Source organism: Lynx rufus, unplaced genomic scaffold (assembly GCF_022079265.1).
Source record: "Lynx rufus isolate CCGP_SWC_20201006 ecotype Redwood Valley unplaced genomic scaffold, mLynRuf1.p SCAF_28, whole genome shotgun sequence".
Taxonomy (NCBI): domain Eukaryota; kingdom Metazoa; phylum Chordata; class Mammalia; order Carnivora; family Felidae; genus Lynx; species Lynx rufus.
In genome coordinates this window covers 8977811-8990848 of record NW_025814843.1, presented here as the reverse complement: position 1 = coordinate 8990848, position 13038 = coordinate 8977811, and the positions used below count along the sequence as shown (strand labels likewise).

General features: G+C 46.4%; 1 protein-coding gene across 1 annotated transcript in view; it reads right to left on the bottom strand.

Moving 5' to 3' along the window:
* Positions 1–13038, bottom strand: part of STX8 (syntaxin 8) — a 252080-nt gene that overhangs the window by 164302 nt on the left and 74740 nt on the right. The window lies entirely within an intron of this gene.

Sequence of the window (13038 nt, the reverse complement as noted above, 5' to 3'; positions counted from 1 at the left end):
TCCCAAGCAAGCTCTGTACTGCCAGCGCAGAGCCCGACATGGGGCTCGAACTCACGAAACCGTGAGGTCATGACCTGAGCGCCATCGAGAGTCGGCCACTTAACCGACTGAGCCACCCAGGCGCCCCTGTCGTCTCTACTTTAAAAGCGAGATGGCTGTGCCGTACAGAGAGGAGGTTAAGGAATCTGCCGGAGTCTTCGGGCTTCGTCACCAAGGCCACCCTGCAGGCATTGTGGGTGGCAACACCTGCCCTTCCCCTTTGGCAATACTGTAGAGAAAGACGTTCCCCTGCCTCCTCCAGGGGGAAGGGGCAGAGCCAACACCCATCCACTCCCTCCCGCGCTGACAACACAGTAACTGGAGGAAATCGGCGACAATGATCCTTCTCTCCTCCTTGAGAAGGGAGTGAAGTGTGCTCTGTTCATCCTGGGGGGAGGGTTTCCTGGGGAAGGGCTCACTCGGGAAGAGGAGAAAAGGAAACGTGCAAGAGGAGGCGTCCCAAACCACGACTTCACGTGTCCCTGCTTCCCGGAAATGCAGGACCTCCCTCTCCCCTGAGAAGGGGGGAAAGTCGTGGTGCTCCCCCCCACTCCACAGGGCCCGCTCATGGGACGGGAAGCCTCCAGGGAGAGAGGCCAGGCTGCAGAGTCCCGGGCCACCTGCTCGGACCCTCCCTGTCGTTCCCGTCTTGTCAAGGGCCCTTATCCAACACGGCAGTGACCGTCCCTCGCTATTTTAACAAACGTCAACTGAGAACGGATCCTGAGTGGACGTTAGATACAGGAAGACACTTCTCCATGGAAAGGAACTGGGTGGGTCAGTCAGGTTGAGGATCTGACTTCGGCTCAGGTCACGATCTCGTGGTTCGTGAGTTCAAGCCCAGAGTCGGGGCTCTGCGCTGACAGCTTGGAGCCTGGAGCCTGCTTCGAGATTCTCTGTCTCCTTCTCGCTCTTGCCCTTCCCCAGCTCGCACTCTGTCTCTCTCTCAAAAATAAAATAAACATAAAAAACAGTTTTTAAGGTAAAAAAAAAGCAGAAAAGCTAATCCTTAAGGAAAACCATCTTATTTCCAACTGAGCTGGAGAGAGTTGGGTTCTGTAAATGGTTTCTTGTGGGAAGTTCACGGGTCTCCAGATAAAAATCTGCCCATTTAATCTTTCCCTCAATTACTTAGATAATAGTAAGAATTACCAATGAAGTGTGAACTTCTTCAAAGGATAAAACCATAAAACTCTCGTTTTCTTTTTATTTTTTTTTAATTTTTTTTAACGTTTATTTATTTTTGAGACAGAGAGAGACAGACCATGAATGGGGGAGGGGTCAGAGAGAGAGGGAGACACAGAATCTGAAACAGGCTCCAGGCTCTGAGCCATCAGCACAGAGCCTCGACGCGGGGCTTGAACTCACAAACCGCGAGATCATGACCTGAGCCAAAGTCGGCTATGCTTAACCGACCTGAGCCACCCAGGCGCCCCTCGTTTTCTTTTTTTAAAGTAAAAGGGGGCTGTGATGTGAAGATAACAGTGTGCAGGTCACTGGTGCTATAAAATAGAGCAAATAATCATTTCTGTCGGGCCTGGGGTTTTTATTCTCGTTTCCCAGAGTCCTGAAAAGAACCCTTTCTACCTGCTGACAGGTTCCAGTTGTTTTTGAACACGCTTTCACAGGATAACAGTTTTGAAACATAGAAAGCCCTAAAACATACAACTCCCATAATAATACACATTTAAGTATAAAAGGTAAAGGTGAAAACACAATGTTCCATGTTTTTATCCTGGCTACTAAGAAAGCTGCAGTTAGAAATCAGGTGGGATATTCTGGTTCCACTTCAAGGGTTTACAAACATCTTTCGAAACGGTTAGATATGGGTCAAGCTTGCGCTCCATGAATGCACGTCCCATGGGACCTGTTTGTTGATTTCTGACTCTAGAGACCCAACACATTTCAAACGCTTAAAACAGATCGGATGTGTGGTGGACCCGAAGCAGATGCACCACCTGGTTCCCCCATCAAGGAAGGACTTTTTGCCCCAGCTCCTTGGGGTGCTGTGAGCAGCTGGCCTTCAGCCATCAGCCTCCTGAGGGATTGTCGCCAGGGTACAGAGCCGTCTCGCACAAGGATGTGTTCTTCCCAGGGTGTTCTACATCCGTGGGGGTGCTCGAGATGGGGGTACAAAGGCTCGGCCCTGTGAATCCAACATGGCTACTGACAGGTGATTTGGGCTCCAGAGCTTCCCAATGGCATTGGGTGAGGTTGTCTTCAAGCTCAGCTTCTCTCTCTGCCCATCCTGGTTACATGGCCTCCCTCTCGCAGGAAGCTGGTCCCATAGGTACTCCCTAGTCAACACCCTACACACCAAACTCCCTCCTGAGAACCTGGCTTGAGCCCACCCCGAGCCAGTGTTCTCCACCCATCCTGCATCTAGGGCAACGTGCTGCATGTGGACGCCGACGGAGAGGACGTGGGCAGAGCGATGGTGGCCAGGCTCCGACTGGACTGGCTCCTGCTTCTGGCACTGCTCCTACCCATGCAGATTTATTCAAGCCAAACAACTGTTTAACACTTTCCAGTACCTCCTTCCAGAATACCTCGTCTGCCCTAAGTCCAGCTAACGCCACCACCATGGCAACTGGCGGTGCTCTGCGAGTCAAAAGCCAGTCTCTTCGCGATCTCATTCTCCCTTCTACATCTCTACTGTTAAGAGACTCATGCCAAGAAGCACCTGTCCTGCCCCGTCTTCTAGGCCCAATCCAAACGCCCCGTCTTCTAGACCCAATCCAAACACCCTCTAGACATCCAGCGTGACAAGGGAAAAACAGGTCTTCGCTGAATCTGCTAATTCAACGTGATATTTTCTTGACACAGAAAATGTTGAGGATCCCAGATTTGATTGGCTTGAAGAACGTGTGAAACATTTGACCAGATGACGTCTGTTAACTTTACCGGTGTTTCATATACAAGAGAATGAGACAACATCCAAGATCAATTAAGAGATGATTTCTTTAAACGTAGCTTAAGACGTGTGGACACGTAAAATTCTACCTTGAACGTGAGAAAGGATTTTAGATCCTACCTACATCTGAAGGATGGGATATGAACTGGTTCAGCTTTCATTCAGTTCATTAAATCTTTAAGGCCATAAAACAGGTAATACAAAAAGCTTCCATGATTCTATATACATGTACATTAGAAGGAATTTCCAATGGAAATCCTCAATGCACTGTTTAATGACATAGGTACTCTGGATAAATTTTTCCACTGTTCAGCTATCACTGTTTCTTGGGAACTGAACACTTTCCTCTGAGGCTTTGGATTTGACCTTGCATTTGATTTTTTTGTATAGTAACTGACATGTGTCAGGGCAATGATGGATTGGCATCTACCCTCAACTGACGCCTAATGGGTAAATCTTGCTTATGTATACTTTATCACCTATTCCAAATCAAAACGAGTGCCAGATTATTTAGCTAAACTGATGACAGAGAGTAGAAGTACGCTGACCTCAACTAATTTCAAAATGCTTTTTGTTTCTACGTATGTTGAACGCTTTTTACAATTTTTAAATATTTATTTATTTTGAGGGAGAGAGAAAAAGCATGCACATATGTGGGAGGGGAGGGGCAGAGAGAGAGAGGGAGAGAGAGAATCCCAAGCGGGCTCCCCACTGTCAACGCAGAGCCTGATGGGGGACTCGGTCTCACGAACCGTGAGATCGTGACCTGAGCCGAAATGGAGAGTCAGACGCTTAACTGACTGAGCCACTAGGTGCCCCATTTTTTACAATTTAAAAAATGATCTGTTTTGAAGGTAAAATTGACAAATCTTCCAATTAAAAAGGCAAAATATGTGCAGAAGCCAAAATCATAAATCAAGTAGTTGAAACGTGAACACTGAAAGCTTACTAATGTTGAAGGCAGAAAAACGTTTATACTGTTTCTGTAAACACTTTTTTTTTTTTTAACTCTGAATCAGAATAGCCATATTTGGAACACTTTCTGTTCTCAGTCAATATATTTAGATAGTTAGGACCTGGTCCTGAGCCTAACCTGGGCTTGACTCTGGAAAGCAAATCTTTCACAGCTGCCTCGATGCATGCAAAGGTTTTTGAAAACAGACAGGACTTTTGTTTGCATGGTCATGCGCCAGTGCTCAGGTATTCCGATATCTAACACGGCCACGGCAGTCTTGATAACCAATGTCTTTTTTTCGCCATCCTTAGAAAAAATACGGCATCGGGACAACAGATCACAAGCTACTGTGTGTGTGAACGAACATTCCTTTTTGTGTCATGCCTGAACGCAGCCCATCCATTTTGGATTGTCTATTGTGTTTGCGTATTTATGCTTTGATTCATAGAAATGTCTCATGTTATGGAATTGATTTCCCTGGCACATGGGCTGTAAATGAAAAGAAACGGTAGAAAGAGCAAAACAATGAATAAAAATAGAAATAAATTAAACTCCCTCCTGAGTCTTCTCCCAAGAGAATCCAACATGTGGCTCAATGCCTTTATGGATAAGAAAAGGACATGTGAGGGCGCATGGGTGGCTCAGCTGGTTAAGCATCTGGCTCTTAATCTCAGCTCAGGTCATGATCTCATGGTTCATGAGTTTGAGCCCCATCAGGCTCCATGCTAACAGTGCAGAGCCTGCTTGGAATTCTCTCTCTCTCTCTCTCTCTCTCTCTCTCTCTCTCTCTCTGTCCCTCCTCCTCCTCCTCCCTCTCTTTCTCTCTAAGTAAATAAATAAACTTAAAAAAAAAAGAGAGAGAAGACACTTGATTTTCAAGGTAAGAGTCACAAGTTAAGCAAGGATGCGGAAACAAAATTTCCCTTCCCCTCTTGGCAATCTTCCCCGTCTGTGCGACCCACGTGGTGTTAGTTGTTCCAACCAGATAAAGGAGCAAACAGGACTCTCAGTGAGGAAGCTGAGGAACCTGGCCAGCCCACAGTGCCCTTTGAGAAGGAGAACAGTATTGCCACCTGGTAGTTTCACGTACTGTGAACTCCTAGACTATGAAATACACTCCATTCCAAATGTAAGCATAAGCTCACACCTGCCCGTCTCTTCCCTGCCCCCCCCCACCTCAGACACACACATGCACTGTCTTTTCCTCTTCCTTCGCAGGGGAAACTGAGGCCTGACTTATAGCAGTAGGAGTCAGGTTATACATACACAAGTACACAGAAAGATGAAAAAACGATACAATCATCTCATTATTTTACGCCCCAAACCACTACTTAAAGCCTGATTTCTTCACGAGCCCACCCGAAGCACATCTCCCATAAAATACAATGACTTACTTCTTCCTAGGTCCTCTGCCCATTTCTGGCAAAAGCATGTATAAGAGAAAGTATTATTTTTGAAAACAAAGCAAAACAAAGATGGCTACTCTCATACCCTTTGACTGAAAACAGTAAGTGAATACTCATCTCACCTCCACCCCCAGGGACTGGCCAGGCTTGGAAGGCGTGAAATGGCACAAATCCAACATGAGTTAGGAGTGAATCCTAAGGGTCCCTTCTATATACAGAGCCTCAAATTTTCTTACCCGAATGACTCCAAGGGATGCAGAGGCACAATGGGATCTCCTGAAGTTCACTTATTCGGAAGTACAGACACTCAGGAGGTACATATACTCAATGTATTCAAGGGATGGTTATAAATATACTCTAAACAACGAGCTGTTAGTTCTTTAGTACTAACCTGTGTTTATGGATTTCAAACCAACCAAACTGGCTGGCAGAATTATTTCATGTGTGGTACCATTCCGGTTCCTACACTACCACTTAAAATGGTTAAAACGGTTTTAAGTAATACTAGAAATCAAATGAAAGGTCTCTAAAGATTTCTCTCTCTTGGCAGGACTGGCCAGATGGAAAGAGAGCATCGTGTCTCACCCCAAAATGAATGGTCAAGACCCGGCACCTTCCTGCTCAAGCTCCTTTAAGGGCTGTAAGTCGGCTAAAACTACCGCTCGGCCCTCCCATTCCTTTCTTACGCTGTCTTTCCCTGCCTGAACACCTGCTTCTGATCAGACCACTTCCTTCCTACTGCTGTGGGTCTTGTTACCAAAGTTCTTCATCTTTTTCACCTCCCCATATCCTAAACAACTTCCACTTAGGAACGCACATTCTCTGAGGGCCCTAAAGAGACGCCGAACTCAGCTCGAGACCCTCGGGGATGGAACTGGATGTGTAGTATCCCAGAAAACACGGGGAAGGGCTCACGTTTGTCTTCAGTCTTGTGCTTTCTGTCTGTGCCCCTATTTTCAGAAGAGCACACCCTACTTCTCTCATTCTTCCATAAATCCTCCAATCACAGACACACTAGGACGAATAAATCATACTCGGGGGTGGCCTCTTTGCGAAAAAGAGTCGACACAGCAAGGCGTAAGCGCTTTTCTTAGAAAAGCCTACTTTACAAAGTTGGCTCTTGGCTCGCGTTTGGAAAGCTGGATTTTCAGAGGGTTCCCACCATTAACTGATAACGAGTGCTCATCTCTGTTCCTAAACTATATAAATAATACGGTTTGTGCTGAACACCTGCTTTCCTTCCGGAAGTCTGAAACTGGGGAACGAGCCAAGTAGAGAGGGCCTTCGTGACCAATACCCTCCAAAAACGCGGGGCCCTGAGTCTCTAATGAGCTTCCTGGTTGGCAACGCTTGGAGATGCCGTCACAACTCACTGTTGGGCTGTTCACACAAATGCTGTGTGAGTTCACTAGAAGGGGCCGGTTAAAAGCTCACGCCTGTTTTCCCTGGACTTCGCCCCATGCACCTTTTTTCCCTGACTGTCCTTTGTGTTTTTTCACTGTGATAAATCGTAACTGTGAGTATAACCAGAGTCAATTCTTGTTATTCGTGGTAGTTTTATAAAGTCATCATGAACGCTGACTTAGCAGATACTGAACCATTGTTCCTAAAGGACACGTATGTGTGCATGCTGTGTGGACATTAGACAAGTACCTCCTCCCCCACGCTTTTTCGAAAGTTTGCATTATGCCCCTCCACCTTTACGAAAGGCCTACAAGAGTACTCGTTTTCGCTAACCAAAAGAAATCCAAAGAAGATTTTTCCCTTTTACAAAAAAAAAAAAAAAAAAAAAAAAAGCAAAAATAGCATTGAGCGTTCGTTTTGCAGAGAGCCATTACAGAGGCGGCCCGCACCGGATGTAGCACAAGTGACCTCCCCAGGCTCCTTCCCCAGGAAACAATTACACTCAGCATCCCAGCATTACACTGCCACACTCAGGAACCGTGCTCTGTGAACATCTGTGTTTTATCTGGATTCGCTCTGTGCATCCGTTAGCAAGATGTGTCCTAAGGTATCAGAAAAGCCTAAAGATTGTTATTTTTTGGGTCTGGGAAGGCTCAAAATTGTTTTCAGGTAAATTAATGATAACTGCTTCTTTGCTCTATGCCATTTCGGCTTATGGAAGATATCACAGGAATGCTCTAATTTTGGATAGTGAAGGGTACGTGTGTGTGTAAGAGAGAGAGAGAGAGAGAGAGAGAGATCTCACACAGATTGTATCTTAAATCCTAAAAACAACTCATCCTGGTAGATTCTATTTTCTTTAGTTTTCAAAAGAAAAACGAAGTTCACAAGTGTTCTGTGACTTGCCTGAGGCCACCCTCCCAACAGGGCTCAGAGTGGGGGTTCCAATCCCGTCCACCTGGCCTCAGAGCTGGGGTCTCCATGCTCTGGTTATCTCTTCGTAAGAGGGAAAATGAAAAGGCAGAGCATCGCCTGCTTTGACCTTGGCTGAGAAGGTAACCATTGGATGCCTCAGAGTTCTCACCTCTTCACCCACGTCTGTGAGGACCTGCGAAAGCACCGTGAGCACGGATTTGAGGGTTATAAACAAATTTTAGTGAGCAGGCACGTATATCCTGAGTCCTGTGAGTCCTTCCAGCACAACAGTGAAACCACAGTGGTCCTGGGGACCCCCGACGCAGCCTCCAAGGAGCACCCCAGGTTCCTCCTTCCTGCAAAAGCGCCAAGGAGCAGTAACAGTGTTATCACTGGGCTCAAGTGGTTGGACGGGGAGCTTCTAGCTTGACCTCTTTCCATCTGCGATTGCTTTGGCCTTTCCTCTCTTTGATCTCTCACTTTGGCTTGCTTTCCTGTCATCCATTCTCCAGTTCAGCTGCTACGGTTGGCCTCACAGCCTCCCTCTTGGAAGTCAAGGAGGAGCTGTGGTAAAGCCTGGGGAGAGGAAGCCTGATGAATCACCCAGGCCAGCTACCCTAGGGCCTGAGGATAAATGCCCTTTCCCTTGACAACTGTTTCCACAGCTCTTCCTTTGGAAAATTCTTGCCACTCTCTCTCATTAGACGGCCTCTCAGACTGGCTTCGTGGCCAGAGTAGAGGCCAAGGGGTGGGCCTAGAAGGAAGGGATAAAGGAGGCCCTAGACCAGATGGGCAAATAAAAGCTTGGGACCCAAAACGGATCCAACCCAGTTCATCATCAGAGTTAAAGCTAGTTGATAAACACCACTCATGCGTGTGTCTGGGTATCTTTTTTGCAGAGTCAGCAAATTCAAAGAATCTGGGTTTCCCCGCATGACCAAAGATTTCATCGACCATGCCTATGCAATGCAGCCTCGATAAGAACTCCCCAGCGATGAGGTTTGGGGAGCTTCTCGGCTGGTGAACACATTGATGTGCTAGGAGGGTGATGTGCCCGGAGAAGGTATGAAAGCTCTGTGGGCACCCCCACCCCAAGACCTTGCCCTGTGGGCCTCTTCCGTTTGGCCTTCCTGAGTTGTATCCTTTATAAAAAACTGGGACCGTAAGTATAGCCTTTTCCTGAGTTCTGTGAGTGCTTCTAGCAAACTACTGGATCCCAGAGGGGTGTCGTGGGAACCCTGTGTTTGCAGCCAGTGGGCCATAAAGACCTCAGGATACTCAGGACTTGAAGCTGGTGTCCAAGGTGAGGGCAGTCATGAGACTAAGCCCCTAAACCTGCAGACTCTGACATTATCTCCAGGCAAATAGTGTCATAACTGAATTAAATTATCGGACACCCAGTTGATGTCAATTATTGTTGGAACAACACACTTGCTCTCACTAGGTCATTCACTCTTTCTCTCTCTCCCTCTGTCCCCCTGTTCCAGACCCCATTACTATAAACTAGCCCCTCCCTAGAGATGAGTAACAAATGCTCCGATAAAGAACTGATCTTACTTTCACTGAGTATTTAATACCCTAAGTGCATGGAAAAGAATCACCTTCTCTTATTGTCTTTTCTTTTGGAATATTCATCTATAAACACATCAGGGATAACTTGGGGGTATCACTCAAATCACAGAAGCCCTAGAAAACAACTTTCACAGACCGTATTAAAAACTTGTTTAATTGAAGCTTCCAGAACACTAGTTGTTTCAGCAAGACAATTTCTACAGATAGTGTGACCTCGTACATGATATAAAAGAGAGACTCTGAGCTCAAGACAGTAGAGTAAACATACATGCTGCCCCCTTTCTTCCCAAGAGCACAATGAAAGGCCAGTAAAAATATTTTTTGAAAGAATAAATCCATGGTGGCACTGAAAACACAGAGCGCTATCAGTGAATAAGTCATTTTAAAGGCTTTCTCCTAAAAAGAAGATAGTTGGGACTGTATTGACGAATCAGCCAAAACTGAGGGTGGGGGGTGGCGGGTGGCAAGCAACCTGAAATACATCATCAGAGCTACAGATAGGAGCTCTTTCTTCCTGCTAGAACCCTGGAGAGACTCCAAGCTCGGAGTGAGTCAATGGCTATTGGGAGCCAAAGAATGGCCTACAAAGAAGTGGCTGTCGGGCAGGAATCGGGGCATCTGAGGGGAGAATTGTCTACAGAAAAGCTGAGCCCGTTGGCTCTTAGGCTTGTCCTGTGTAAACCACAGTCTGCAGTATTGGGTCCCAGCTGGAGCTCCCAGAACAGCTCTCTCTAGAGAGGAACGTTTGCCTGGGGAGTACCCATGGTGTTGGTGTCCCCCCTCTGCCCCCAAAGGTTAAAGTTCTCCTTACCTTAGTAATTTGGGGATAAAGGGTTACAGCAAAGGGTCCTGGTTCTCTTCTAGCTGACCGCGTACCCTACAGGGAACCCTGCCTGCTGGTATACCCCGCCCATTTAAACATAGTGCATAGCTAATCCCCCCACTCAACAAAAGCGGGGTGTTTTTTTTCTTGGTAAATAAACCCACCTAAGTACAAAGAAAGCCTATGTTAGCTACCCATACTCGTTGACCTGGCCCTTAATTCGTTAATATGCCGTCACTAAGGAATTCCGTGCGACGGGTGCTGGTCTGCTGGGGTTGCCGCGATGAAGTACCAAGAGCGGGTATCCCGAACAGCAGAAACTTAGTGTCTCACAGTTCTACAGGCTTTGAAAGTACAAGATCAAGGTGTTGACAGGGCTGATGTCTCCTGAGGCCTCTCTCCTTCGCTTGCAGGTGACCACCTTCTCCCTGAGTCTTCTTCACGTGGTGGTCCCTTCCTGGGTGTGTCTGCATCCTCATTTCCTCTTATCACAGAACATCGATCACAGGGGATGGGGACCCATCCTAATGACTTCATTTCGGCTCAAACACTTCTCCAAAGACCCGAGTTCCAATTACAGTCACATTCTCAGGCTCCGCGAGTTAGGACGTCAACATAGGGGTTTTGAGAGGACGCAATTCAGCCCGTGACGGCGTGAAAGCCGAAGACGGAGATCAATAAACCAAAACTCACTCGGAGGAAACAGAAAGGATGCGGGGAGCAAAAGGAAAAAAATTTTCAGTTCTCACTGGTGTACCATTCGAAGGTGTCAAAGATTTTGCCACCTTAAAAACACACTTTTGTGGAAAAAAGGCAACGGTGGGCATTAAAGCGTATTGAGTGTTTCAAAAGTCTATTTCTCAAAAATTAGAAAGGAAAAAAAAAACTCAACCAGAAGAGCTGAGCAACAGAATGGCTACCACAATTTTAACAGAAATCAGTAAAATATGCTAGTAAATCCGAATAAAATACTGACTATAGGAAAAAAAGAAGTGGGGGAGGGGGAGCGGCTTCTGTTGAAAACAGCTTGAACGATGAGGACTTTGAAGGAAAGTGTAAGCATTCTCAACTTGATTTATTCCGAGATATTTATTTGCTTTAGACTTTCTTAGAAAAAATGTAAACTTAGGTATGCATGTTAAAAATATAAGGGTGGCTGCGGCCCAAGGTGGGTGGCCTAACTGAGCATCTCATTCTTGGGTGGCAGGTGGGGGACATTGGCTTTCCCATAAAAGTGTCATTTCCCAGCTCCTGGCTTTACACGCAGGGCCTGCTTGCAGCCCCCCCTACAAGGCACAGGGCCCAGAGCCTCAATTCCCATCTGCACGCGCGGGGGTTCACACGCCGGTCCCCAAGGGACATATCTGGTTCAGCCACCTCTGAGGCCACGGGACATCCATTCCTCTCACCGCTGGGGTACGTGCCCTCATTTCTGACACCCAGGGGACTCCCTTGCTTGCTTTCAAGGTCAGCTAAGAAGTAGAAACCAATTTTAAAAAATGTTTCATCTAACGTTTCCGTGTGTTTGGAAGAGGAAGTGAGAGGGCTCCCCCATCAGCTCGGCCTGCCATTTTGACCCGGAAGTCTGTACTGTGAATAACAAAGCAGTTAACAACGGAAAACACTCTTACAGCATTTACTACGTGTGAGGCACTATTCTAAGAGCTTCACAAACAACGCTATAAAACAGGCACTGAAATCCCCATATTAGAGATGAGAAGGTCAGGAGAGGAGTAAGTAACTTGCTCAGGGTCACAGAGCTAATAAGTATCCGAGGCAGTTTGGCTCTTCACTGCTAAATACTATCCCCTTGATACTCATTTGTGCCATTCAGCCCGTACCTTCTGCAACCCCCCACCCCCGCATCACTCAACCAGACATATTGGTAGGATTACACTTCCCGGCACATGATTAGCTCTGACCAATGAGTTGCGAAAGAAGTTGACCAGTCAAGGGGCGCCTGGGGCGGCTCAGTCGGTGAAGCGGCCGACTTCGGCTCAGGTCATGATCTCACAGTCTGTGAGTTCGAGCTCCGCGTCGGGCTCTGTGCTGACAGCTGGGAGCCTGGAGCCCGCTTTGGATTCTGTGTCTCCCTCTCTCTCTCTGCCCCTCCCCTGCTCATGCTCTGTCTCTCTCTCTCTCAAAAATAAGTAAACATTAAAAATAGTAATAATAAAAAAATTTGACCAGTAACTTCTGGGCCAGAGCATTTAATTGTAGGAACAAGTCCCTCAAGATCTCGATCTCCAACACACTGTCCCGAAATGTCTGAAATGGTGATGACTCCATCAGCCAGGGATCTCAGTGAACTATGCCCACCAATGATCTACAATGGACAGGCACTGAAAGATAAAAAATATAATGGGCATTCTCTAGTTGAGGCTGCTTATGTTTGAGGATTATTGTTCATAAAAATTAAGTTTATTATGTTAACATGTAATAGCTTGTTTTCGTTTTTAAAAGAATTAATCAATGTTTTTTTAAATGTCTCCTTTTAATTTCAAATGCAGTTAGTACTGACAGTTAATCCACATAAACAAAAGCTCTGAGGAACTGCCAAAATTTTTAAGAATACAGGGGCACCTGGGTGGCTCAGTCGGTTGAGCGTCCGACTTTGGCTCAGGTCATGGTCTTGTGGTTCATGAGTTCGAGCCCCGCGTCGGGCTCTGTGCCGACGGCTCAGAGCCTGGAGCCTGCTTCGGATTCTATCTATCTATCTCTTTCTCTCTCTCTCTCTCCCCCTCCCCTGCTCATGCTCTGCCTCTCTCTGTCTCTCAAAAATAAATAAATGGTAAAAAAAAAAAAAAAAAAAGAATACAAAGGGGTCCTAGACCACAAAGTTGGACAATCGCTATACTAGGTAATGTCACCATAACCAAATGAAAGAAAGCCTAGGTAGTGATATTAATACCGATTAATAGGTCTAAAGGGCAAATGCATCAGAGATAAAGGCAGATATTTCCATAATGATAAAAAGATACAACCACCAAAATAAAATAAAATAGCCCTG